Source organism: Eulemur rufifrons, chromosome 15 (assembly GCF_041146395.1).
Source record: "Eulemur rufifrons isolate Redbay chromosome 15, OSU_ERuf_1, whole genome shotgun sequence".
Taxonomy (NCBI): Eukaryota; Metazoa; Chordata; class Mammalia; order Primates; family Lemuridae; genus Eulemur; species Eulemur rufifrons.
In genome coordinates, this window is record NC_090997.1 from 90,315,666 (window position 1) to 90,321,950 (window position 6,285).

The following is a 6,285-nucleotide window of genomic DNA, read 5'->3' on the forward strand; positions in this document are numbered from 1 at the left end:
ATGTTTAAGGAACATTGCATCTATGTTATATTCAAGTAACAATATAGTAGAAATAATATGTCAGCACTGGGTGCCGTATGTTTTTTTTTCCCCCTGAAGAAGAGCCTATTCATTAATTAAGTTGGAGAGATGCTGTACCGGGTCCATGGAAGAAATAAGATATGAATAAATTATGCCCAGCACCCACATTTGCATTGTAATCAATTACGAATTCCGGTTTGTATGGGCGCATTTCTTTTGTAAATGTTTCTTTGTGACTAGAGATACAGAGTTGTGGCAAAAGTTCCTGTTTCATAATTCACCTTTGTCCATCACCAGCTTGTAGAAAATAGCGTTTTAAAGAAATCAGCTGGAGCAGCCTGCTTTCAACACCCAGAGCGAGTGACGCAAGGCCAGGTCAGCCCCTACCAAGGTTTTCCCCTCACCCTCGGGGCACACGGTAGGGACAGCAGCTGAGGACCGAGAGGAGCATCTGCCACTTCTGCAAGGTCTCCTCCAGAAGATCATCATCCCCAGGGGCAGAGATCCTCAAGGGAAGACTTCGTCCTTTGAATCTGTGAGTTCACTGCTCAGACTTCAATCTGTTTTCACTATCACTTTTAGTCAATTCATCACTGGAAATGTTTGTTTTTTGTGGTGCTAATATTGTCTTCTTAAATTTTCTTCAAGGTCATGGGAGGATGCTAGCAGGCTATGGGCCAGGAACTCACAGAAATTATAAACCGTCTGTGAAGAGGGAATCAGTCCACCTGAAGAGTGTGTTAAAGAGAAAAGTAAAACGAATCAAGACATGGAGCTGCCGCAAGGGGACGAAATGGAGGGAGGGGACGAAGAAGAGAAGAAAATCAGGCCTCAGCCTCAAAGTAAGGCTTTTTGGTAAAGAGACATTTCTAAATAGGTGGCACAATTTCATCCCCATGAACAAAATAAGGGTGTAAAAATGTTTAGCTTAATCGGGAAAATTACACTTGTTGAAAACTAAATTATTCAAATTCAAAACCAATATTTTGAGGCTATGACTAAGCTCTGATCTGCAAAAGGCATTGCTTATTGGTTATATTCTGTTTATGCTTTTCTGTTTCACTTTTATCGGTTCTGCAGAAGAAGGCAGTGGTGCAAAAAGGAGTTTACAAGAAATGAGTATTGAGTAACAGTCTCATCTTAAAATACTGTTGCAACTTGTTATGCAAAATCACAGTTGCAGAAAAATTGGTTTCCTTCAGGAGCTGTTAAGCAGATCAACTATATCTCTGGACCAGATTTTTTTTACCTATTCCCTTTTGTTCTGTTTGCATACATTAGAGCAGCCAGTACATATTGAACTTTTTTTTTTTGAGGGGCAGAGTCTTGTTCTATCATCCAGGCTAGCTTGCAGTGGCATGATCATAGCTCACTGTAACCTCAAATTCCTGGGCTCAAGCAATCCTCCTGCCTCAGCCTTCTGAGTAGCTGGGACCACAGGCATGTGCCACCATACCTGACTAATGTTTAAAAAAATGTTTTAAAAAGTATTTTGTAGAGATAGGACCTCACTATACTGCCCAGGCTGGTCTTGAACTCTTGGCCTCAAGCAATCCTCCTGCTGTGGCCTCCCAAAGTGCTGGGATTAGGGGCATGAGTCGCCATGTCTGACCTGGGGTTTATATTTTTTAGTGATCTGATGTTTGCTAAAAATTGTACATTTACATCTTAAGCTTCAAGGGGTAAATACTCTGTTCTCTGGTGAGGCTGTGTACATTGAGTAACGATGGCTTGTTTCCAATACTGAAGATTTTGCAGATTTCATTACATATTCAGGAGTAATTTAAAGCATATTAGATATGGAAACATATAAAACCTTAACAATTAACCTATTTACTTTATAAATTCATAAATTCTCATTTTTGTATTCCATAAGGACATTTTAAGTAGAGAAGCTATATAGAAAAAGATCGGCCTGTGAATCTGAGAATATTCTTTTAGTCTATGTGCATGTACTGGAGAACAATTTATATGACATACAACATGGTTTCTTCATAAAGCTAGCTAGTGAATTGAAATAAGGATATGATAATATCACTAGGGAACATTTTTGTAAGGAATGTAGTTGTAAAATTTTCACAGCTGGGATTTGGAGACTATGATCTAGCTACTAATTAAGGATGCTGTATCAGTTGGGGTCCCAAAGGGAACCTAGAGAGCACATTCAAATTAGGATAATTCAAACAGGGTTTATAAATAAGGAGACTATTATAAAGGTGGAGGGAGGGTGGAGAGGAACCATAATGGAACCCAGGGCTGATAATCACGAGTAGAGAGAGATATCCGATCAGGGAAGGAGGGAGAGTCATGCAGACTAGAGTAGACCACCTTAGAGGAACCGTGACCTTCTGTAGAGGGACACAGCCCTTCTGTTTGGAACAAGTTCCTTGGCCTCATCCCCTGCCTCTGCTCTCCTGCCAGAGTGCCCTAGCGGCCGAGCCCAAGGAAAGCCACGGGGCACAGGCACCTGTCCAAATAATCCATACAGATCAGCCTCCCCAGGCAGAGAACAGGGTGGAGGGAGGGGGGACAGTGGATCAGGAGGGGCGAACAGAAGATATCTGCACACACACTGACAGTATATTAAATATAAATCTAGAATTTATTGTTTCTTGTTAGTATATTCATTGGTGGCAAGTGTTTATAAAAGAGTTGTAGCTTTAAAAATATGCACTGGACAAGAACTTTACAGGAATTAAATTTTAAACTGCTTTTTGAACAATGGGGGAAAGAATCTAGCTTAAAATCTATGTTCTGTAAAAAAAAAAAAAAAAAAAATCTTTTTCTAAATATATGGGAGCTAGATATATATTCCTAAATCTTATTATGTCTGGGTGCCTTACTCTAAAAGGCTATCTCAGGGCCCTGAGCTCAGTGCTTACTTTGGTCGTTTATTAAATCATCTATCAACAAATATTTATTGAGAGTGTCCACTGTGCTAGGTACTGTGCTAGGCTTTGGGTAGTAAGTGAAGCAGACACAATCCCTGCCTTATGGAAACTTACAGTTTAGTAGGAAAGTGAGTAGATTGATGTAAAGGACGATTTAAATGGTGTTGGAAGTCTGCATTCCTAAAGGGAATCTTTAAGAGCAACAGAACCACATGACCACTGAGTGTCCAAATATCATATTTAAACATGAAAATTAGAGAGCTTGTAGTAGCCATCGATGTGCAAAAGAGCCACAGGCTTACTAAGCAGCACATTTCCTCTCTCTTAAAAGACGGACCTTTAACTTAAATTTTAAGCTGGCTAGTTCTGGAAAAGCTTATCCAAATATGATTTGTGAGACAAGGCACAAGTGGCTACCAGGATCTAGAAAGTGCTAAAAACTGTCTGCAATAACAGAAATGTTCTATTCTGCACTGTCCAACATAGTAGCCACTAGTTATGGTGCCTAATGTGACAGAGGAGCTGAATTCTAAATTTTATTTTAACTTTAATTAATTTAGATTTCATTAGCCACATGTGGCGATGGTAACGCGTACAGTGCAGATCTAGAACACGATGTGCTGGCTGGGGTTGCTGAACACAAGTTGCTTCATTTAACCTCATTTCCCTTTTCAACTCGGTTAACAACAAGGTTAGTAAATTACTCATACAACATCATGTGCCCTGCAGGGTATGAAATAGAGAGAAATTACTGATAGCCTAACAAAAATAAGTGTTGGCAAGGAGGTGAAGAAATTGGAACCCGTGTGCATTGCTGGTATAAATGTAAAGTAGTGCAACTGCTGTGGGAAACAGTCTGATGATTCTACAAAAAAATTAAATGTAAAATTGCCATATGGTCCTGCAATTTCACTTCTGGGTGTATACACCTCAAAAATGAAAGCAGGGACTCAATATTTGTATATACGTGGTCATAGCAGCATTATTCGAAATAGCCAAAGGTGGAAGCAACCCAAGTGTCCATTAACAGATGGATGAATAAAAAAAATCTGGTATATACATACAATGAAATATTATTCAGCCTTAAAAAGGAAGGAAATTCTGACACATGCTACAAGGTGGATAAACACTAAAGACATAACGTTAAGTGAAGTAAGCCAGTCAGAAAAGGGCAAATACTGTATAATTCGATGTTTATGAAGTAGAGTAGTCAAATTCACTGAGGCAGAAAGTAGAATGGTGGGATCTAGCAAGTCCACTACTGGGTATATATCCAAAGAATATGAAATCAGTATGTCAAGATATCTGCACATGCATGTTCACTACAGCACTATTCACAATAGCCAGGATACGGAATCAACCGAAGAGTCCAGTAGTGGATGAATGGATAAAGAAAATGTGGCATCTAAACACAATGTGGTACCATCCAGCCTTACAAAAGAAGGAAATCCTGTCATTTGTAACAACATAAATGAACCTGGAGGACACTATGTTAAGCAAAATAAGCCAGGCACAGAAAGCCGACTGCTGCATGATCACACTTAGAGAGCTGATGGCATAGTTCTAGTTTGAGTCTGAAGCCTGAAGAGCAGAAGAGCCAATGGTGTCTGAGTCTAGTCTGAGTCCAAGGTCAAAGGCAGGAGAAGACTCATGTTTCATTTCCAAGCCAGTCAAGCAGAGATAGCTTACTTACTCAGCGTTTTTGTTCCATTCAGGCCTCCAGTGAATGACCACACCCCTCGCCCCCAATCAGGGAGGGCCATCTGCTTTACTCAGCCTACCCATTTAAATGTTAATCTCATCAGGAAACACCCTCACAGACACGCCCAGAATAACGGTTAACCGAATATCTGGGCAGCTCATGACCCAGTCAAGTTGACACATCTAATTAATCATCACAACTTCCTAACTTGTTGATCTGCTTTTTTCTTTGTCCCTTAATCTATCCTCAACCTAACTGGATTTTTTTTTTTTTAAAGCCTCATTATTTGGCTCGTCTGCTAAAAATTCTTCAACCTTCTCATCTCCATGTGAAATTAACATTGGACTATCATGACCACCAAGGCCCCACATGCTGTGTTCCCACTCCTAACCCCACGGCTGTCACTCTTCCCCCACTCTTTCTGTTCTGTCCACACTGACATTTCTCCAGGAAGCCAAGCATGCTCCTGCCTCAGGGTCTTTACATCTGCAGATCCCTAGGCTTGAAATGGTCTTAGTCCAAATATCCACCTTGTTTCCTCCCTCAATGACTTTCTTATCTTAGAGCCTTGCCATAAACCCATTTTTAAAAATATAGCACCCCATGCCTCTTATTTTACTTTCTCGTAAAATTAACTGTATTCTTTAGAACAGTTTTAGACTTGCAGAAAAATTGCTAAGGTAGTACAGAGAGTTCCCATAAATTCCATTCCCAGATTTCTCTGTTATACCGTCTTACATTAGTATGGTACACTCATCACAACTTATAAACCAATCTTGATACTTATTAATAATGAAAGTCCATACTTTATTTGAATTTCCTTAGTTTTCTATCCCAGGATCCCATCTAAGATACACCTTACATTTCGTTTTCATGTGGCAGTTCTAGGCTGTGATAGTTTTTCAGACTTCCCTTGTTCTTGATGGCCTTGACTGCTTTGAGAAATACTGGTCAGGTATGTCCCACTATTGAAATTTGTTTGATATTTTTCTCACGGTAACTGGGGTTATGAGGGGAGGAAGGCCACAGAAGTAACATTGCCATTTTCCTCATATCATATCAAGAGCACATGTCATCAATATGATATATGACTGTCATGTTGACCTTGAGCACCTGGCTCAGGTATTGTCTGTCAGTTTATAAAGCTACTCTTTCCCCCTCGTTTCCATATTGTACTTTTCTGGAAGAAGTCACTATGCATAGTCCACGCTTAAAGAGTGGAAAGTTATTCTTCTCTTTCTTGAGGGTGGAGTATCTACATAAATTATTTGAAATTCTCCTGCATGGGAGATTTGTCTCTTTCCCCCATTTATTTATTTATTCAATCATTCATTTATATCAGTATGCACTCACGGCTATTTTTTTGCTTTGGGTTGCAATCCAACACCATTTTATTTACTTTGTATTTGCTTGAATTTGTTCCAGCTTTGGCCACTGGGAGCTCTTTCAGTTGGTTCCTGTGTTTTTGACATTCCTCCATCAATGCAGGATTTGTTTTTTCTTTTTGCTTTTTCTTTTTTGAGCACTTCCTTACTTTTAAGTCTCAGCCTTGATTTTCAAGGTACTTCATCACCACCTCGCATAATGCACACCTTCTCTGTTTATCTCTCCCCACTGAAATGCCAGGACATTGAGGGCAGGGTCTTGGCCGCAGTATTTTTGCCCACGGTA